This window comes from Panulirus ornatus, chromosome 11, assembly GCF_036320965.1.
Source record: "Panulirus ornatus isolate Po-2019 chromosome 11, ASM3632096v1, whole genome shotgun sequence".
Taxonomy (NCBI): Eukaryota; Metazoa; Arthropoda; class Malacostraca; order Decapoda; family Palinuridae; genus Panulirus; species Panulirus ornatus.
This window is the reverse complement of record NC_092234.1, coordinates 6146189-6169206: the sequence shown is the minus strand read 5'-3', so window position 1 is coordinate 6169206 and position 23018 is coordinate 6146189. Positions and strand designations below refer to the sequence as shown.

The window sequence follows — 23018 nt, the reverse complement described above, 5'->3', positions numbered from 1 at the left end:
ACTGGCGCGGCAAGTGTAAGTCTTGGGGTGAAATATTACAACGTCTGGAGGCCCGGTGTCGTCCCGTCCCTCACACACACACACACACACACACACACACACGGGCCCGGACCGAGGCAATGCATCAGACTCGCGGGTGTAAACCACAAAGGCGTCGACTTCAGTCGTGTCAAAACCTGCGATCCCTTGACCACGACGGTACGACACTGGGACACGACGGTACAACCCTGGAACTCGACGGTACGACGCTCGACCACAACGGTACGCCCTTCGAAGCTAAAGGAGCGACTCTTGCTGGCGAGGGACGGTACGATCGCTGGGTATACGACGTCGTGGTGGAACTCTGACCTGATTGATCCTCAAGCTTCAGGTCAAAGGGGTCGCACCATCACATCGTCCCCAAAGGCTACAAACGCTTAAGCTGTGCTTTGCCTCTGTGTTGAATCACCCAAGCTTCTCTCTATCCCCTACTTTGACCACAGGTCCTGGTGCTTTCCACAGCAACTCTTACGACATCTTGCCTATCCTCTCCACCTTGGATTTTAGGGAGAGGATTTTGGCGTCCTCTCGACTACACCACAGGAGGCGCCACCCACCAGCCCTGGACACGCCTGTGACTGGGGTGAGCACGACGGTGTTTGACGAGATCACGTCTGTGATTGACGTGAGTCGGTCGGTGGCCGACCTGTGGTGCGTCTGTGGCTAAGCTGTGCGTGTCTGTACCCGTCCGTCGTCCTGACATGAGCACTACTGTGCTTGCTCTGGCCTGAGCGCGCCTGACGCATGAGCCAGCTGGCTGAGCGCCGAGGCAAATTTTCATTTCTATTTTTCTATTCCTTTTCTTTCGTGTATCATTTTCCCAGTAATGTTCCCGTCAGCGCTGAAATACCAGGCGTTCACGTAAAGGTCAACCCACCAGACATTGTGAGTCGGTCCCTCGCCCATCCATCCTGCCTCATCTACCACTGTATGTTGACCTTTTGCAAGCTCTCCTCCGGCGAGGCGGCTCCGTCTAGCCACGAAAGTGCTGCCGCTGCTCCTGCTGCTGCATGATCACTTAAGCTGTCTGAGGCTGCGGCTCGCACGCCTACGTACCCTCCACAACCTGGCTGGTCAGGTATATGCCGCATGATACTTGACCAGAGAATTCATACCTTCCCCAGAGAACGGTTCGTGATGTCTCCCAGTACCTACTGAAAGAGTTTCGAACCCGGGATGTGTACGGTGTGATCACCCAGACGACGCCACGGCCCTTCGGTACAAGAGCGTGGCCTTTGACCTAACCCTCGAGGGTCAGGTCAAAGTTCAGACCATCACACCCATGGGTCGCACCGTCGTGATTTCAGTCCTGTTTAATAACATATACAGCAAGGTGTATCGACGCCTCACACACGTCCAATTCAAATTAGACAAGAGTCACAGTTCCTAAACATCAAAGTCTCAACGGTTTTCCAAGTCCCTTAGAATTTTAATCATTGTTTATCTAAGTAATGCAAAGCTATGGTTTCATATACTCAAGCAACCCTTTCGCCACGAGGCCAAGACGGACTGAAGGTGATGTTAATCCTGTGAGAATCAAAAGACATGACAGAGGAAAGTTTTACGTCCTTACAATGAGGGTACTGCAAGGGGGGAGATGGTACCCCAGGGTTCCTCCGCAGTTCCTGTCGTGTTGGTGGGTTACCCCCCCCTCCCTCCTCCTAATGTAAACTACCTCACAAGGATGGCGAGGCATTCTTCACTAAAGGAGATAACGAAGACGTTAAGAAAAAACGTGATGGTCTTGCAAATTGTGAAGAACCTGTTTTACGAAGGATCCTGCGCGAGTGCCTAAATATGTACCTTTGCTCTACATCAAGCTTGAGTTGAATTCGTCATGAGGTATTGGCTATTCGGCAGGTCGGCCAGCAAAGCCTCCCCGACCCCTTCCATACAGCTGGTTGTCCGAGGGTCTGAGTGAGCCTGGATCAGGTGCTGGATATGTGTTTAGTAACGTGAACCAAACGTGTCCTTCGACGGCACCTGGCTGTCCAGTTTACTTCGAGCACGCACGTCACACTACACAGGTTTACCTCAGCAGTAAACTTAAATAAAAAAAGCGACAAAAAAGAGCCCATAAACACAAGCGTTCAAGCGTAAATAAAAGCATTGTACATGGCTACGACCCGTCTATTATTTGATCCAATATTCTCATAGCCTATACACAGCACGTGTATAGGCTATGCACCAAAGCTTCCCTCCTGCCTCTGGTCACACAGCTCCACAGCTTCTCTAGGGTGTGGGGAGGAGAGGCCAAGCCACAAAGACAATCCCTCCACAACACTAGAGACAAAGACAAGACAAGACAATCTGGGCCATCGAGACAACTTTACAATAAGATCAGAACAAATTATTTTTTTAAACGATGGATCGACTCTCTCAAGCGAGTACACACACACACACACACACACACACACACACAGAGAGAGAGAGAGAGAGAGAGAGAGAGAGAGAGAGAGAGAGAGAGAGAGAGAGAGAGAGAGAGGATGGACGACACACTAGGTGGTGGCGTGCCAAATATACGGACGTGTTCGTCTCAAGCCACAGCATGTGTGTGTGTGTGTGGTGGGGGGGGTGTCACAGCGTTCGGGGGGGGGGGGGGCACCTCATACGCAGCGCGTCAGTGCAGGTTCCTCTGCAACGTCTGGACGCCGAGGAGAGCACTTCTGAGAAATATATAAAAATTTGCAATCATATTGCAAAGTCTTTATTTACATATGGTGTAACACACACACACACACAAAGCCCTGGTACCACCCGTCCCCGACACAGCTGTTCATATCAACATTCAGCAGTCCCACACACACAAAAGAGGAGCAGTCACACAGTCCCAAACCACCCAACGTCTATCCCACAGCACCACAAACACACACGCCACCAAGGAGAACCCAGAGCTACCTGAGGAAGCATTTAATCGCCTTAGGAACTGCCAAATCACAAGGAATCACAACCCCGGTGTGAGATCATTACGATTCTACCATGAAGTTCAGAACTCATGAAACACAAGTCGTTCCTTGCATTTCTCTCATCACCAGTCAACACAAACCCTGTTTTCTATATCTGTTGTCCATTCACTCCCGTGTCGTCGTTTTCGTTGCTGCCCAACACACTCACAAAAAGGGGGGCAGACTACATTAGAACATCCTCGCTCCTTGCCTCATTTTTTTTTTTTTTTTTTTGCCTTCCTTTACCAACATTACTTTAATCCCGAGAAACACTTATGGAAAACTTTTCCCCTCGGTTGTGTTTCCCGCAACACGACTTCATCCTCCTTCCACCACCGGAATCAAGCACACAAACTCCCGGATTTTTTTCTTTTTTCACAATCTTCGCAGATTCTGGCGGCGTCACTGCCTATGTGGTGATTACCTTGCCTCTACGGCCACAACCGCTGCTGGACGAATTCATCTCTCTGTCTGTCTGTCTCTCTCTCTCTCTCTCTCTCTCTCTCTCTCTCTCTCTCTCTCTCTCTCTCTCTCTCTCTCTCCACACACGTCGAACTGACGCCCAGAATGCAGGTACACGGGTTCGAGACCTGCTGTGTAAGTACTCCATGTGATTACGTCCGTGTGTGTGTGTGTGTGTGTGTGTGTGTGTGTGTGTGTGTGTGTGTGTGTGTGTGTGTGTGTGTGTGTGTGTCTGTGTAAGATACGCTTAATAGCTAAATAACGGACTAATGCGAAGCCGGCAATCAAGTATACGAATAAACGTTCTATAAATTCCCCGCGTTAATTATAATCTTGACCTTAAAACTTTGGACGCTTTCTTAAGTTTCCTCTTCAGAGTTTTTGCTGCTTAAAACTTTCGCTGGGAACTCTTACTCAAAAAAGAAAATAGACAGTCTCTTGAGAATATGTGTGCGAGTGCCACTCTTGCTCACGACATCTCGGTGCAAACAACTCAGTCCATCACTCAATGAAATATATATATATATATATATATATATATATATATATATATATATATATATATATATATATATATATATATATATATCCCATGCCTGGGATCTGTGGCTGAAACACTGGACGGGAGCCAAGCCGACCTGAAAATGATCCACTGAATAAGTAAAAGTTGAGCTGAGGAGCCACGTAAAACACGGTACTGAGATCAGAGCCGAGGCGGGCTGGGGCAGGACGGCCGACCAGGGAGGGAGGCCGCCTCATGAAAAATGCACCAACTACCTCACCCAGGGAGCTGTGCTTGGCAAGAGGAGGAGGAGGAGGAGGAGGTGCTCCAAAACCCCGAACGTTCAGTGCCCATCTCTTTCAGTATGACGACGCGACCCCCCCTTGATTAAGACGACGTGACCCCCTCGAGTGCGACGACTCGACCTCATGATTACCACGACGTGACCCCCTTGATTATGACGACTCGACCCCTTGAGTCGACGACTCGACCCCATGATTACCACGACGCGACCCCCTTGATTAAAATGACTCGACCCCTTGATTACCACGACGCTTTCCCTTGATTGCAACGACTCGACCCCTCTGACTAGGGGTTAAATGGGAGTACCCACTGGCTTAGGTCGCAGATCTTATGGGGTTCAGTCGTCGTGCTGATGGGGTAAGGTCATCGTGCTGATGGAGTTAAGTTAGCGTATTCAAGGGGTTAATTTACCGGAAGAGCATGCCACAGCAGGGGCCACATGTGTTTGTCAACAAGACCACACAACCGTTGTGTCTGTAAACAAGACCACACGTATGTCGTGTTCAAAAACAAAAACACACATATAACAAATGTCTCTCTAAACAAGAACACAACTGTCATGTTTGTAAACAAGAACACATACGTGCTGGTAAGCAAAAAGTATTTATATACAAAAACACTGATGTCATGTGTGTGAATCTTAACATAATTACGTAAAATCAGGAACAGGCAGACGCAGCACGATGTGTAAACCAAACACAAAAGCAGCGGTTTACATGTACAACCAGGGCCACATGGGGGCAGCACAACATGTAGACCGGAGAAAGAGAAATACGCAAGTCTACATGTAAACCAAGAGGAAGACAAGAGAACGCCTAGAAACCTGAAAACTGATAACAAGAACAGAGAGAGAGAGAGAGAGAGAGAGAGAGAGAGAGAGAGAGAGAGAGAGAGAGAGAGAGAGAGAGAGAGAGATAACACACATTCTCTCCGCCTTATGGTATGTGTGTGTAAAGCGGGCTAGCCATGTAACACATGGCTGCAACACTGCAACAGAGTATCTGGAGCTTGCAACACGTGCAACACTACGTATTGTGTTGCCTGACTGACGCCATCTGGGGCAACAAAAGATAACATCTGGTTAACCTGCAGAAAGTGCCATGCCACATCAATCTCGACCGGCACTTGAGGTTGTGAGTGGCGTATAAACCTTGCCTGAAACGCGACCATAAAGGCTACAGCGAAGGAGAACGACTTGTCGTGTTCTCTACAGGGACAGGTAGAGTTACTGAGAAGGTTACTGAGAGAGAAAACGGTATGTACGTAACCTCTACAGATACAGGTAGGCTCAGGGAAGGCTATCGATAAAGAAAACGTGATTTCCACAGGTACAGTTAGAGAGGGTTAGAAACCTTGTTCTCTATACAGATACAGGTTGGAGGATAACATCCGTCTTAAGGGTGGTATAAACCCACCCTTATAAAGGCAAATGAGAACCTACTTATAAATTTGACAACACTGCCAATATAAACACAACAACCTTTATCAACCCTTTATAAGGGGAGGCGCGCCCCATATACAGTGACAACACTGCCAACAACTTTATCAACCCCAAAACCCATTATGAAGGACCACCCCATATACAGTGATAACACTGCCAACAACTTTATCAACCCCAAACCCTTTATAAGGGGGGCGCGCCCCATATACAGTGACAACACTGCCAACAACTTTATCAACCCCAAACCCTTTATAAGGGAGGCGCGCCCCATATACAGTGACAACACTGCCAACAACTTTATCAACCCCAAAACCCACTATAAAGGACCACCCCATATACAGTGACAACACTGCCAATATAAACACAACAACCTTTATCAACCCTTTATAAGGGGGGCGCGCCCCATATACAGTGACAACACTGCCAACAACTTTATCAACCCCAAAACCCATTATAAAGGACCACCCCATATACAGTGACAACACTGCCAACAACTTTATCAACCCCAAAACCCATTATAAAGGACCACCCCATATACAGTGACAACACTGCCACCATGTTGACGACAGCTCTGCCAACCCCTCATCCCGAAACCTTTATAAAGGAAAAGCACCTTCCTAATACAGTGACAACCCTATCAGCAACTGTATCAAAACCCCCCCATTCCATCCTGTTGATAAAGAACTCCCACGTTTTCTAAGAGATGGGATTACCTCTCCACTTCTCCCTTAACAAACACACCTTCCATTACTCCCACGTGACAGGGCCATCTCCCTCCTCCTCCTCCCTCCTCCTCCTTCCATCCCATTTCCATTCCACCCTTCCCACCACTCCACTCACTCCCCCACACCACCATCCTGGAAGCTCCCAGGAACTTATTACTTTCGGAAGATCATCTGGAATTTCAGTCCTATAAAGTTTGCCTCAAATTAAACTCATTATTTCTGAAGAGTTTCCATTAGTGGAGAGAGAGAGAGAAAAAAAAATATATATATATACGGTCTAAATCATCTTTGCTCTAATTTTTTTTTTCTGTGTTAGTGTGGTTTCTTTAGTATTCGTTCTACTGAAGAAGAAAAAATGACAGAACAGAACAGTTCAAATACAAATGACAAACTAAAATTGCTTTTGAAATAAAATGCCAACATGGGAAAGTCCTCAAAAATCACACACACACACACATCAAATTGTAAACTGCCTAACTTCATCGTCGTAATCTGCATCAGCAACAGAACAAACAGAGCGTCAACCAACGCCACAGCAACAGAATAAACAGAGCGTCACCCAACAACACAGCAACAGAATAAACAGAGCGTCAACCAACGCCACAGCAACAGAATAAACAGAGCGTCAACCAACGCCACAGCAACAGAATAAACAGAGCGTCAACCAACGCCACAGCAACAGAACAAACACAGAGCGTCACCCAGCGACACAGCAACAGAATAAACAGACCGTCATCAACAACAGAACAAACACAGAGCGTCACCCAACGCCACAGCAACAGAACAAACAGAGCGTCACCCAACAACACAGCAACAGAACAAACAGAGCGTCAACCAACGCCACAGCAACAGAATAAACAGACCGTCATCAACAACAGAACAAACACAGAGCGTCACCCAACGCCACAGCAACAGAACAAACAGACCGTTCATCAGCAACAGAACAAACAGACCGTTCATCAGCAAAAGAACAAACAGAGCGTCACCCAACGCCACAGCAACAGTGAGACCGACCCGCCACGGGGCAACAAAGCAACAGCAACAACAGAACCGCTAAGGAAACAAAAGCAACGGGAACAACAGGGCAACAGTAAAGGCGTCTCTGGCTGGACAAACACTGTTATTACATTTGCCCTTTGAAAGACTCATCAAACAGCCTCTGACGTCAACACCTGTAAGGACATCCAACGGTACGACCCTTAAGCAGGGCGGTACGACTCCCTGACGACCTAACGATACGACCCTTAGAGCACGAAAAGTACGACCCCCATGGAGCACAAAGGTACGACCCTTAGAGTACGAAAAGTACGACCCCCTGGAGCACAAAGGTACGACTCTCTCTCTCTCTGACCACCATATGGCACGACCCCCTGAGAAAGACGACACGACCCTTGGGTATGATGGCGTGGCCTTTGACCCTGACCTTTTTAAAATGCCGGGTCATCTCACCCTAGGGTCGTACCGCCGTGCTCAAGGGGTTAAACATAATAGTACCGAAGCCCTTTCCAAACAGGTTTAAAACCTACTCATATATATATATATATATATATATATATATATATATATATATATATATATATATATATATATATATAAGCACGAGAGCACAAAGCACTTCCACATACAGATGTGTCCATGAAGTAATGAAGTACAATATTGTACTTGTTCACTGGGGACGTAACTCGCTCCTCGTCCGTCTGGGGTGATGAAAAGGTCGGCTAACGGAAGAATGGGGCGCCATCTAACCTCCCATCAACTCCTCCCCTTGTCTCCCCTTATCTGGGAGGAGTGGGGGGGAAGGTTTATCAATGGGTGTCCATGTTTTGGATTGGAAATCAAGTCAAACCATGACAGTTTATCTGGACAAACAAACACCCCCTTCCCCCAGACAATTAGGCACCCGCAAACACAAGTAATCTCCCCTCTCCTCTCCCCCAAACACACATGGGACAATATGAGGAGAAAACTCTATCACCCCATCACCAACAAACAGAAAATCACAGGCAAACAAACATACAAACACTGGTCCCTTAATTCTCACACAAGGAAGACGTGTGTGTGTGTGTGTGTGTGTGTGTGTGTGTGTGTGTGTGTGTGTGTGTGTGTGTGTGTGTTATGGAGGGAGGAGGGATGTCTCTCCATCACCCTGGGTCATCATGATGACCTTTACTTGACCTCTCCCTCTCCAACTCCTTGCGTACCTACCACAAGACATTCCCGAATCAGACAAGAAATCGTTTACTTGTGAAAGTACACACACACACACACACACACACACACATATATATATATATATATATATATATATATATATATATATATATATATATATATATTCTGTGGCACCTGCGGGAGGGGTCAATGTTTACAAACCTCGGCAGCAAGCAACCCTGACGGCGGTGCCACGTCCATACACCGAGGGAACGGTGCCTTCACCCCCCCGCCTTGGTCTTCCGCCTCCTCCCTCCCTACCTACCCCACAACAAGACGCTACTGCGGGAGTGGCCCGCGCAGAAGACCACCAAGACCCTTTCCGGTCCCTCTTACACCACCTATCAAGAGACGCTGATAAGAGAGGAACCCATTTGTCCTTCTCGCATTCACAAGAGCACCGGTGGGAGCCTCCCGTACTCGCCACCGTCACCTCCTGACACTAAGAGATCCTTCGTCCCCGAGTTGCAGTTCGCCACCTCCGGGCTCGTGCTCGCCGAGACAGGTTCCAACCAAGGTGAACATCTCAGAATAACCCATCATGTTTGACACCCTCTACCCTTGTCACATAGCCCTTCATCCCCAATTTATTATACATATTTATTCTCAGTTTTATTCAATAAACCATGAATTATTCACATTATTCACACACACACACACACACACACACACACACACACACACACACACACGCATACGTACTCAAAGACATACACTGGCATAAAAATACACACACACACACACACACACACCCACACACACAAAGATACAGATACAAAACTCCACATACGGAGTACACACAGTCACACAAAATGACAAACAAACACACACACACACACAAACACACACACACACAGAGGACACTTGGCATGGCCAGGAGCGGTGGCCAACTCCAAGACCTTCGCTATAATCCTGTCTCTCACGTCTATCCTCCTCCCTCCTCCTTCTCACTGCACTTATTTCACTGGTCTGCCTCGCGCCCCATCACCTTCACTGTAGACCCCCCTCACCATCACTCACTATCAGGCCTTTCCAAGTCTTCACCATCACAGTCGTCAACAATGACCTAAATCCTCATTTACCTTTTTTATTTCTTTTCTTTTCTTTTTTTTCTCTTTTAACTTTTCTTCTACATTTTCCCCTGAGCAGCGTCGAGCTTATTCGAGCCTCGATGGGAGCAGTGAAACCCTCCCACGCCCGGCACAGTGCCAAGGGGGCTCACCGCCTCTCATTATCACTGCGTTGTCTACGTTCACTTTCTCTCCTTCGCTATGAACATCACTGCGTCACTGCACGAGATGAAGCACCGTTTCTGCGGCGAGAGTTCACTGCCTAGATCTACTGATTCTTGACGATGTCACTGCAGATGATGCCAGTGCAAAATCGAAACCACCATTCACTGTTGAGTTCCAACAGTTCATATGAACTCGAACCTCAGCGATTTCACTGCACACGATGGCTCTGCGCGGGGAGAATCACCCTCCGCAGTGACATTTCACAGCCCACATCAACTCCATCCACAAATTCACTGCACGAAAATTGCCCGTCCGTGAGTGAAATCACCACCACAACCTCTACCGTGTCCTACACCCCGGACACTCTGTCACTTCATCACGGTTAGAGGTGTAGGTGGGCGTGGGTGTGGCACCAGAGGTGTAGGTGGGCGTGGGTGTGGCACCAGAGGTGTAGGTGGGCGTGGGTGTGGCACCAGAGGTGTAGGTGGGCGTGGGTGTGGCACCAGAGGTGTAGGTGGGCGTGGGTGTGGCACCAGAGGTGTAGGTGGGCGTGGGTGTGGCACCAGAGGTGTAGGTGGGCGTGGGTGTGGCACCAGAGGTGTAGGTGGGCGTGGGTGTGGCACCAGAGGTGTAGGTGGGCGTGGGTGTGGCACCAGAGGTGTAGGTGGGCGTGGGTGTGGCACCAGAGGTGTAGGTGGGCGTGGGTGTGGCACCAGAGGTGTAGGTGGGCGTGGGTGTGGCACCAGAGGTGTAGGTGGGCGTGGGTGTGGCACCAGAGGTGTAGGTGGGCGTGGGTGTGGCACCAGAGGTGTAGGTGGGCGTGGGTGTGGCACCAGAGGTGTAGGTGGGCGTGGGTGTGGCACCAGAGGTGTAGGTGGGCGTGGGTGTGGCACCAGAGGTGTAGGTGGGCGTGGGTGTGGCACCAGAGGTGTAGGTGGGCGTGGGTGTGGCACCAGAGGTGTAGGTGGGCGTGGGTGTGGCACCAGAGGTGTAGGTGGGCGTGGGTGTGGCACCAGAGGTGTAGGTGGGCGTGGGTGTGGCACCAGAGGTGTAGGTGGGCGTGGGTGTGGCACCAGAGGTGTAGGTGGGCGTGGGTGTGGCACCAGAGGTGTAGGTGGGCGTGGGTGTGGCACCAGAGGTGTAGGTGGGCGTGGGTGTGGCACCAGAGGTGTAGGTGGGCGTGGGTGTGGCACCAGAGGTGTAGGTGGGCGTGGGTGTGGCACCAGAGGTGTAGGTGGGCGTGGGTGTGGCACCAGAGGTGTAGGTGGGCGTGGGTGTGGCACCAGAGGTGTAGGTGGGCGTGGGTGTGGCACCAGAGGTGTAGGTGGGCGTGGGTGTGGCACCAGAGGTGTAGGTGGGCGTGGGTGTGGCACCAGAGGTGTAGGTGGGCGTGGGTGTGGCACCAGAGGTGTAGGTGGGCGTGGGTGTGGCACCAGAGGTGTAGGTGGGCGTGGGTGTGGCACCAGAGGTGTAGGTGGGCGTGGGTGTGGCACCAGAGGTGTAGGTGGGCGTGGGTGTGGCACCAGAGGTGTAGGTGGGCGTGGGTGTGGCACCAGAGGTGTAGGTGGGCGTGGGTGTGGCACCAGAGGTGTAGGTGGGCGTGGGTGTGGCACCAGAGGTGTAGGTGGGCGTGGGTGTGGCACCAGAGGTGTAGGTGGGCGTGGGTGTGGCACCAGAGGTGTAGGTGGGCGTGGGTGTGGCACCAGAGGTGTAGGTGGGCGTGGGTGTGGCACCAGAGGTGTAGGTGGGCGTGGGTGTGGCACCAGAGGTGTAGGTGGGCGTGGGTGTGGCACCAGAGGTGTAGGTGGGCGTGGGTGTGGCACCAGAGGTGTAGGTGGGCGTGGGTGTGGCACCAGAGGTGTAGGTGGGCGTGGGTGTGGCACCAGAGGTGTAGGTGGGCGTGGGTGTGGCACCAGAGGTGTAGGTGGGCGTGGGTGTGGCACCAGAGGTGTAGGTGGGCGTGGGTGTGGCACCAGAGGTGTAGGTGGGCGTGGGTGTGGCACCAGAGGTGTAGGTGGGCGTGGGTGTGGCACCAGAGGTGTAGGTGGGCGTGGGTGTGGCACCAGAGGTGTAGGTGGGCGTGGGTGTGGCACCAGAGGTGTAGGTGGGCGTGGGTGTGGCACCAGAGGTGTAGGTGGGCGTGGGTGTGGCACCAGAGGTGTAGGTGGGCGTGGGTGTGGCACCAGAGGTGTAGGTGGGCGTGGGTGTGGCACCAGAGGTGTAGGTGGGCGTGGGTGTGGCACCAGAGGTGTAGGTGGGCGTGGGTGTGGCACCAGAGGTGTAGGTGGGCGTGGGTGTGGCACCAGAGGTGTAGGTGGGCGTGGGTGTGGCACCAGAGGTGTAGGTGGGCGTGGGTGTGGCACCAGAGGTGTAGGTGGGCGTGGGTGTGGCACCAGAGGTGTAGGTGGGCGTGGGTGTGGCACCAGAGGTGTAGGTGGGCGTGGGTGTGGCACCAGAGGTGTAGGTGGGCGTGGGTGTGGCACCAGAGGTGTAGGTGGGCGTGGGTGTGGCACCAGAGGTGTAGGTGGGCGTGGGTGTGGCACCAGAGGTGTAGGTGGGCGTGGGTGTGGCACCAGAGGTGTAGGTGGGCGTGGGTGTGGCACCAGAGGTGTAGGTGGGCGTGGGTTGTGGCACCAGAGGTGTAGGTGGGCGTGGGTGTGGCACCAGAGGTGTAGGTGGGCGTGGGTGTGGCACCAGAGGTGTAGGTGGGCGTGGGTGTGGCACCAGAGGTGTAGGTGGGCGTGGGTGTGGCACCAGAGGTGTAGGTGGGCGTGGGTGTGGCACCAGAGGTGTAGGTGGGCGTGGGTGTGGCACCAGAGGTGTAGGTGGGCGTGGGTGTGGCACCAGAGGTGTAGGTGGGCGTGGGTGTGGCACCAGAGGTGTAGGTGGGCGTGGGTGTGGCACCAGAGGTGTAGGTGGGCGTGGGTGTGGCACCAGAGGTGTAGGTGGGCGTGGGTGTGGCACCAGAGGTGTAGGTGGGCGTGGGTTGTGGCACCAGAGGTGTAGGTGGGCGTGGGTGTGGCACCAGAGGTGTAGGTGGGCGTGGGTGTGGCACCAGAGGTGTAGGTGGGCGTGGGTGTGGCACCAGAGGTGTAGGTGGGCGTGGGTGTGGCACCAGAGGTGTAGGTGGGCGTGGGTGTGGCACCAGAGGTGTAGGTGGGCGTGGGTGTGGCACCAGAGGTGTAGGTGGGCGTGGGTGTGGCACCAGAGGTGTAGGTGGGCGTGGGTGTGGCACCAGAGGTGTAGGTGGGCGTGGGTGTGGCACCAGAGGTGTAGGTGGGCGTGGGTGTGGCACCAGAGGTGTAGGTGGGCGTGGGTGTGGCACCAGAGGTGTAGGTGGGCGTGGGTGTGGCACCAGAGGTGTAGGTGGGCGTGGGTGTGGCACCAGAGGTGTAGGTGGGCGTGGGTGTGGCACCAGAGGTGTAGGTGGGCGTGGGTGTGGCACCAGAGGTGTAGGTGGGCGTGGGTGTGGCACCAGAGGTGTAGGTGGGCGTGGGTGTGGCACCAGAGGTGTAGGTGGGCGTGGGTGTGGCACCAGAGGTGTAGGTGGGCGTGGGTGTGGCACCAGAGGTGTAGGTGGGCGTGGGTGTGGCACCAGAGGTGTAGGTGGGCGTGGGTGTGGCACCAGAGGTGTAGGTGGGCGTGGGTGTGGCACCAGAGGTGTAGGTGGGCGTGGGTGTGGCACCAGAGGTGTAGGTGGGCGTGGGTGTGGCACCAGAGGTGTAGGTGGGCGTGGGTGTGGCACCAGAGGTGTAGGTGGGCGTGGGTGTGGCACCAGAGGTGTAGGTGGGCGTGGGTGTGGCACCAGAGGTGTAGGTGGGCGTGGGTGTGGCACCAGAGGTGTAGGTGGGCGTGGGTGTGGCACCAGAGGTGTAGGTGGGCGTGGGTGTGGCACCAGAGGTGTAGGTGGGCGTGGGTGTGGCACCAGAGGTGTAGGTGGGCGTGGGTTGTGGCACCAGAGGTGTAGGTGGGCGTGGGTGTGGCACCAGAGGTGTAGGTGGGCGTGGGTGTGGCACCAGAGGTGTAGGTGGGCGTGGGTGTGGCACCAGAGGTGTAGGTGGGCGTGGGTGTGGCACCAGAGGTGTAGGTGGGCGTGGGTGTGGCACCAGAGGTGTAGGTGGGCGTGGGTGTGGCACCAGAGGTGTAGGTGGGCGTGGGTGTGGCACCAGAGGTGTAGGTGGGCGTGGGTGTGGCACCAGAGGTGTAGGTGGGCGTGGGTGTGGCACCAGAGGTGTAGGTGGGCGTGGGTGTGGCACCAGAGGTGTAGGTGGGCGTGGGTGTGGCACCAGAGGTGTAGGTGGGCGTGGGTGTGGCACCAGAGGTGTAGGTGGGCGTGGGTGTGGCACCAGAGGTGTAGGTGGGCGTGGGTGTGGCACCAGAGGTGTAGGTGGGCGTGGGTGTGGCACCAGAGGTGTAGGTGGGCGTGGGTGTGGCACCAGAGGTGTAGGTGGGCGTGGGTGTGGCACCAGAGGTGTAGGTGGGCGTGGGTGTGGCACCAGAGGTGTAGGTGGGCGTGGGTGTGGCACCAGAGGTGTAGGTGGGCGTGGGTGTGGCACCAGAGGTGTAGGTGGGCGTGGGTGTGGCACCAGAGGTGTAGGTGGGCGTGGGTGTGGCACCAGAGGTGTAGGTGGGCGTGGGTGTGGCACCAGAGGTGTAGGTGGGCGTGGGTGTGGCACCAGAGGTGTAGGTGGGCGTGGGTGTGGCACCAGAGGTGTAGGTGGGCGTGGGTTGTGGCACCAGAGGTGTAGGTGGGCGTGGGTGTGGCACCAGAGGTGTAGGTGGGCGTGGGTGTGGCACCAGAGGTGTAGGTGGGCGTGGGTGTGGCACCAGAGGTGTAGGTGGGCGTGGGTGTGGCACCAGAGGTGTAGGTGGGCGTGGGTGTGGCACCAGAGGTGTAGGTGGGCGTGGGTGTGGCACCAGAGGTGTAGGTGGGCGTGGGTGTGGCACCAGAGGTGTAGGTGGGCGTGGGTGTGGCACCAGAGGTGTAGGTGGGCGTGGGTGTGGCACCAGAGGTGTAGGTGGGCGTGGGTGTGGCACCAGAGGTGTAGGTGGGCGTGGGTGTGGCACCAGAGGTGTAGGTGGGCGTGGGTGTGGCACCAGAGGTGTAGGTGGGCGTGGGTGTGGCACCAGAGGTGTAGGTGGGCGTGGGTGTGGCACCAGAGGTGTAGGTGGGCGTGGGTGTGGCACCAGAGGTGTAGGTGGGCGTGGGTGTGGCACCAGAGGTGTAGGTGGGCGTGGGTGTGGCACCAGAGGTGTAGGTGGGCGTGGGTGTGGCACCAGAGGTGTAGGTGGGCGTGGGTGTGGCACCAGAGGTGTAGGTGGGCGTGGGTTGTGGCACCAGAGGTGTAGGTGGGCGTGGGTTGTGGCACCAGAGGTGTAGGTGGGCGTGGGTGTGGCACCAGAGGTGTAGGTGGGCGTGGGTGTGGCACCAGAGGTGTAGGTGGGCGTGGGTGTGGCACCAGAGGTGTAGGTGGGCGTGGGTTGTGGCACCAGAGGTGTAGGTGGGCGTGGGTGTGGCACCAGAGGTGTAGGTGGGCGTGGGTGTGGCACCAGAGGTGTAGGTGGGCGTGGGTGTGGCACCAGAGGTGTAGGTGGGCGTGGGTGTGGCACCAGAGGTGTAGGTGGGCGTGGGTGTGGCACCAGAGGTGTAGGTGGGCGTGGGTGTGGCACCAGAGGTGTAGGTGGGCGTGGGTGTGGCACCAGAGGTGTAGGTGGGCGTGGGTGTGGCACCAGAGGTGTAGGTGGGCGTGGGTGTGGCACCAGAGGTGTAGGTGGGCGTGGGTGTGGCACCAGAGGTGTAGGTGGGCGTGGGTGTGGCACCAGAGGTGTAGGTGGGCGTGGGTGTGGCACCAGAGGTGTAGGTGGGCGTGGGTGTGGCACCAGAGGTGTAGGTGGGCGTGGGTGTGGCACCAGAGGTGTAGGTGGGCGTGGGTGTGGCACCAGAGGTGTAGGTGGGCGTGGGTGTGGCACCAGAGGTGTAGGTGGGCGTGGGTGTGGCACCAGAGGTGTAGGTGGGCGTGGGTGTGGCACCAGAGGTGTAGGTGGGCGTGGGTGTGGCACCAGAGGTGTAGGTGGGCGTGGGTGTGGCACCAGAGGTGTAGGTGGGCGTGGGTGTGGCACCAGAGGTGTAGGTGGGCGTGGGTGTGGCACCAGAGGTGTAGGTGGGCGTGGGTGTGGCACCAGAGGTGTAGGTGGGCGTGGGTGTGGCACCAGAGGTGTAGGGGCGTGGGTGTGGCACTAGAGGTGTAAGGGCGTGGGTGTGGCACCAGAGGTGTAGGTGGGCGTGGGTGTGGCACCAGAGGTGTAGGTGGGCGTGGGTGTGGCACCAGAGGTGTAGGTGGGCGTGGGTGCAGAGACACAAGGAGAGGTGAGCCTTACCTGGGGAACATCCTTGATGGCAGCAGTAGGCAGACCCCATGGTGCTGGGGGTCCACTGAAGGCAGTCATGGCAGGCTTAAGGAGGAAGGCCTGACCCCTTCACACCTGCTACTGTCACCTCTCGACTTGCGACCACTTGCGACACTACCTCATGACCCTGGCTCCTGACACCCTGCTGACCTGGGAGCCAGAGGTCAGGTCATACAGCCACACTGTCTTACACTCCTCCTTCCCCGGGGCTAGCTCTCGCTGCCACGTTTCAGGGAGGCAGTTCCGCGCGCCGCGCAACGCACTTCAACACCAGCTTTCCATTTCTCACCGGTTCACAATTATCAGTCACGTCAGAAGGGGACTCTGGAAAAAAAAGGGGAGGGAAGGTACGTGTGTTTCTCCTGCTGGGGAGAGGGCCCTCTGGTCTCCCAGGTTTCCACGGCTGGTCCTGGTCCTCTCGACAGGTCTTGTTCTGCGTCACTTGCACGAGTTATGGGCCTGGTACGGCCGAGGTCCGAGGATGATCCGGGAGTGTCGAGGGCCATCCCGATGGTGTATGGTTGAGGGCCGTGGGAGCCGGCCTCACCCATCAGCTACACCAACGCCAACATCTTTTACAATTGGGTTATTCTCGTTTCCCCTTCAGCAAGGGGGGCCTCCAAAGGTTCAAGATCGCGCTCCACGAGGATGCAGGGTAAGGTGGGGCGTTATATATTTTCCCCCGTCCGCTGACGATGGCTGACGATGACGTAGCCTGGGTGGCGGTGAAGGTGACGCCTCTCGCCTCCGGTGTTACCACTGGCAGGAGGACTCCGGTAACACCATCGCCAATAACCCAATTTCCCGAAACACACTTCCCTCCCCCTCCCCTCACCTCACTCAAAGCTCCACTTTCCCCCCATCCCTATCCCCCAGCACCACAGGGAAGGGGGGGGGGGGGGAGGGGGTTTAATGTATCACGTGTCGGTCTTGTCCGGACTTACCTGGCGAGCAGAGCCACGCTCCGGTACGGCTTCCGTAATCCTCACCTTCCTCCTCCTCCCCCCGGCCAACCCCACGGCTACCACCCCTCCCCCGACCAACCCCACGGCCACTCACAACCCCTCGGCCAACCCCACACACCAGCCTCCAGGAATCGAGCGTTGACACAGTAAAGAGAGATTCCGACGCCTTAACTCGACAATCTTGCCATGGCGGGAGGGAGGGAAGGAAAGAGAGGGAGAGAGAGATTCCAATCATCAGCTCTCATCAACCTTGACTTCCTCCACATGCATTCAGCGACGTGTGTGTTTGTTGCTCCTCTGCCTCTGACGTCCCCCCCTTCCACCCTCCTCCTCCTCCGGCTCTGCCTGACGTCACCAGGAATAATAATGAGTGTGGTAGACAGACACAGCAGACACCCCGCCCAAGATAACGAAGTAATCCCCCTCAGGCAGGTTTCCACCTGACAAATATGTGATAATTTTCTTTTCCCTGTTTGTGAGGCTTCCTCTGAACTCCTTTAACCTCCACCCACCTTCCCCCCCCCCGTGTGTGTGTGTGTGTGTGTGTGTGTGTGTGTGTGTGTGTGTGTGTGTGTGTGTGTGTGTGTGTGTGTTACAGGGAGTGAGTTTTACACTCGTGTTGCCCCGTCTCTTAACCTCGTATAGAAGTACCACGTCTTTACTCCGAGTATAATAATAATAATAATAATAATAATAATAATAATAATAATAATAATAATAATAATAATAACAACAACAACATTAATGTAGCATCTTTACGTGACGTGAAGAAAATTCTAAAATGTATTTCCCCACGTATCAGCAAATAAGATACACAGACGAAACGAAGAGAAACGTTTAAGGACAATCCAGCTTCATAAACGTCCACGAAACTCCAACCACACGAGGAAACGTAAACATATTAGGTGTAAACCAGAGCTAAGGTGATGGGTGAGGAGGGGCGAGGTGCTGGAATGGTTGAAAATCTGGAAATCATGGAAGGCGACGGATGGCTTCTATGGAAGGCAACGCTACTCAGGAAACTTCCGGGCCTTCGCTCGCATGCAGAACGCTCTACGCTGACAAGAAGATCTTCGAAGAAAACAAACGAGAAACTGACGTGCATCGTAAACATCATCAGACCTAAAAAACACATCTAAGGGAAACCGTGACGTCACGCGCGCTACAGGGGAGAGGGAAGGAAAGGGAGCGGGAGAGGCCAACACTACCGTTTTCTTTACAAAGTTGTCGTCGTCCACTTGGGACAAAGAGGTGGAGAGACTTTATTCTTTATATAAGTAGCAACACAAGAGGAGTTTTCCCCAGCCCTGGGCAACTTTACAGCTCGCAACACACGGTCTTCCGTCATTTCCACAGAACACATAGTGCATTAATCAACAGTATGAGACCTGGCAATGACGCCTCGTTAAACCCGGTTTTACGCTAAAACCTGCGTGTGTATATTTTGTTTCATTCTCGCGCTGGTGAATAAAACATCTGTATTTTGATTGCTCCAGCTTGTCAACAAAACCCTTCTTTTTTTTTTTCCTCCCCTAAGTTCATATTTTTTTTTAATTCCTTGATTTAAAAGACAAATGTCAGAAGGTCAAAGGTTAAATGTCAAAGGTCGACGTGAAAAAAAAGGAGTATGTTTGACAAATATTCTTGGCTTGTCAGGCCTTAAGACACGTTGAACAACGCTTATAAATTTCCCATTTCATGGCGGTGTTTAGGCTTCATGTAGAAAACGGGGAGTACGCCACTGCTTTCTAGACATCCGACCTACGGAGTAGATATGTCTGCCTTTGGCCACACAGACGAACACGTTCGCAACCAGACATGAATTTGACTAAGCACACTCACACCCACCTTGTCATACTCCTATCATACTTGCTAATGGATGGGCCGCATGTTCTACGGAGGAGGAGGAGGAGGAGGAGGAGGGAAGTGGGAGGGGCGAGGGTGGGGAATGTCAGAGATTCGGGTGGGAGTGTTGGATGTTTGAGGTGGGAGGAGGTTGGACGTGGATGAAGCGGGGGGACGGCAATCCAACTTATCATCCAGGTTCCCCCATAATGTTGGGGTTAGGACACAGCAGATTCACCGTAGTGTGAGCACAGAACACGACATCATAATCCTCATTTACGTCCTTAATTACGGTCATTTACACTTCTGGATTTACAGTAATTTACCGGGAGAGTCGCCAGCCCCAGACATGCCATATGAATACGCTACCAGGTGCACTGGACACAAACAGGAGGGTGGTGGGTTGGGCCCAGCATGGGTTCGAATCCTGGTGCGCGGCGGCAGTCCTATTCACAACCCACATAACAGTTGACCTCAAACGACACTCGACCCTGGCCAATGGGAGCCACCAGGGTGGGGGAGGGCGAGGGCTAGGTAACGACACCGTTCCCGTTCAAGGTTTCCAATCTCGGTGACCTCATCCAATCAGCGTCACACCGCTGGCACACGGCCGTCCCATGACGTCACGGGCTGCCCGCTGTGCATCGCCCCACACCTTAAATATAGACGGTGACCTGAGCCTCGAAGCGTACTGCCCTCCCACACGCACTCAGGCTGGACGTATTGGAGTGTGGGTGTGTGTGTGTGTGTCCCCCGGGCGTCGAGGCTTAACCACACACACACACACACACACACACACATACACACACACACATACACACACACACACATACACACACACATACACACACACACACACACACACACACACACTCTCTCACGCATTCAACACGCGGACTGCAGCATCGGAGCCCCGTCCAGCCGAGAGAGAGAGAGAGAGAGAGAGAGAGAGAGAGAGAGAGAGAGAGAGAGAGAGAGAGAGAGAGAGAGAGAGAGAGAGAGGAACTCCTATAGCCGAACTATATAATGGTTAGAGATGTATGGCCGAGGTGGAGGAGATTAACTGAGGCTAAGGCGTGTGTATCTACACGCAAATATACGGCTGTAGAAAGACAAGACACAGGAACACACGCTCGAACGCCCAGGTGGTACTGAAAGCAACAGCGCAATGTTAATCTGAGTGCGACGGTACGACCCTCTGAGCACGACGGTACGACCCTCTGGGCACGAGGGTACGACCATCTGAGCACGACGGCACGACCCTCTGAGCACGACGGTACGACCCTCTGAGCACGACGGTACGACCCTCGAGCACGACGGTACGATCTATGAGCATAATGGTAAGACTGGAGGCTTTTTCAGCACGACCTACTGGTATAATGGCCTGGCCACTGACCTGACCTTGTGGGTCAAGTCTGGTGTAAGTGTGTTGGGGTGTGGAAAGGCAGTCGGAAGCGCGGCAAGATAGTAGGGGGCGTGGCATGATAATAGAGGGCGTGGTAGGCGATAAGAGACGTCTTGGCGTAAGTTCAGATGGCATATTTCTATCAAACCAGAAGGCGTGGTGTAGGTTCAGAGGGCGTGGTATGAGATGTAGGGTGCGGGGCAGGATAGGGGAAGAGGGGGATAGAAAACAGAAGGAACAGTATAGCTATATCTGAAAGGCGTGGTGTACGTGTACAAGACGTGTTGCACAGGAAGAAGGCGCGGTATGGTTACAAGGAGCGTCTAGTAAGGAGACAGCGTGCGTGGTAAGGTGACAGCGGGCGTGGCGAGGTGACAGCGTGCGTGGTAAGGTCACAGCGGGCGAGGTAAGGTCACAGCGGGCGTAGTGAGGTCACAGCGGGCGTGGTATATGGACGCAGAGGGCGGGGGAATGCAGCCACGTCTGACCAACCAACTCCAAGGCTGGCGTGCCGCAGGGCAGGAGGGGGGGAGGGGGGGAGCTCAATACTAGGGCGGGGGAAGGCGTGGGTGGCCGAACGCCATGTGCTCCTAGGGGAAAGGGGTTAAGGGGTTAAGGGGGGGGAGCGAAAGGGGTACAAATTAGTGGTGACAAAGGGGCGCTGAGGAAGCTAATACTATACTAACACTGACTTAAGGTGGGCAACTCCAGGTAAACAGCCTCCACAACCGGCCTTATCAACCCACCCAATCCTGGGGGATTGCAAAGTAACTCACTGTGGCACAGACACGATTAAATCCCACCTCCTACTCACTCCCTCTCGTAATATCGACTCCCCACTCCCTCCCTCTCGTCACATCAACTCCCCACTCCCTCCCTCTCGTCACATCAACTCCCCCACTCCCTCCCTCTCGTCACATCAACTCCCCCACTCCCTCTCGTCACATCCAACTCCCCCACTCCCTCCCTCTCGTCACATCCAACTCCCCCACTCCCTCCCTCTCGTCACATCAACTCCCCCACTCCCTCCCTCTCGTCACATCAACTCCCCCACTCCCTCCCTCTCGTCACATCAACTCCCCCACTCCCTCCCTCTCGTCACATCAACTCCCCCACTCCCTCTCGTCACATCCAACTCCCCCACTCCCTCCCTCTCGTCACATCCAACTCCCCCACTCCCTCCCTCTCGTCACATCAACTCCCCCACTCCCTCCCTCTCGTCACATCGACTCCCCACTCCCTCCCTCTCGTCACATCAACTCCCCCACTCCCTCTCTCTCGTCACATCAACTCCCCCACTCCCTTCCTCTCGTAGGTCTATGGGGAGAATTCCTCCCCAGTATTGTTAAAACCTCCCCTGGCAACATGGCTCCCCCTCTCTCATGCACGTCCTTCCTCACTTAATGACCACTTAATCAACTCTGCCCCTTCCCCCAGGTGTATAATTAGTATTTACTGGGGGGATGGGGGGGGTGGTCCAGACAAATTTGTATTTACTGGGGGGGTTTGGTCCATATGAATTAGTATTTACTGGGGGGGTGGTCCAGACAAATTTGTATTTACTGGGGGGTTTGGTCCAGATGCATTAGTATTTACTGGGGGGTTTGGTCCAGATGCATTAGTATTTACTGGGGGGGTTTGGTCCATATGAATTAGTATTTACTGGGGGGGTGGTCCAGACAAATTTGTATTTACTGGGGGGTTTGGTCCAGATGCATTAGTATTTACTGGGGGGTTTGGTCCAGATGCATTAGTATTTACTGGGGGGTTTGGTCCAGATGCATTAGTATTTACTGGGGGGGTTTGGTCCAGATGCATTTGTATTTACTGGGGGGTTTGTTCCAGATGCATTTGTATTTACTGGGGGGTTTGGTCCAGATGCATTAGTATTTACTGGGGGGTTTGGTCCAGATGCATTAGTATTTACTGGGGGGGTTTGGTCCATATGAATTAGTATTTACTGGGGGGTTTGGTCCATATGAATTAGTATTTACTGGGGGGGTGGTCCAGACAAATTTGTATTTACTGGGGGGTTTGGTCCAGATGCATTAGTATTTACTGGGGGGTTTGGTCCAGATGCATTAGTATTTACTGGGGGGTTTGGTCCAAATGCATTAGTATTTACTGGGGGGTTTGGTCCAGATGCATTAGTATTTACTGGGGGGTTTGGTCCATATGAATTAGTATTTACTGGGGGGGTGGTCCAGATGCATTAGTATTTACTGAGGGGTTTGGTCCAGATGCATTAGTATTTACTGGGGGGGGGTGGGTTGGTCCAGATGCATTAGTATTTACTGGGGGGTTTGGTCCAGATGCATTAGTATTTACTGGGGGGTTTGGTCCAGATGCATTAGTATTTACTGGGGGGTTTGGTCCATATGAATTAGTATTTACTGGGGGGGTGGTCCAGATGCATTAGTATTTACTGGGGGGGGGGGGGTTGGTCCAGATGCATTAGTATTTACTGGGGGGTTTGGTCCAGATGCATTAGTATTTACTGGGGGTGGTTGGTCCAGATAAATTATCATTTAC

General features: G+C 53.9%; 1 protein-coding gene across 9 annotated transcripts in view; it reads right to left on the bottom strand.

Annotated features, from left to right (window-relative positions):
* LOC139751244 (phosphatase and actin regulator 4) overlaps positions 1 to 23018 on the bottom strand; it is a 173876-nt gene that overhangs the window by 102154 nt on the left and 48704 nt on the right. Inside the window, exon 1 of one of the 9 annotated variants that reach the window (XM_071666481.1) lies at positions 9711 to 10238. The exons of 7 other annotated variants lie outside the window; for them this stretch is intronic. The gene's annotated coding sequence lies outside the window, so the exon portion shown is untranslated. Of the gene's footprint in view, positions 1 to 9710; positions 10239 to 23018 lie in introns of those variants that run through there. One more of the 9 variants, XM_071666488.1, reaches the window with a different exon arrangement.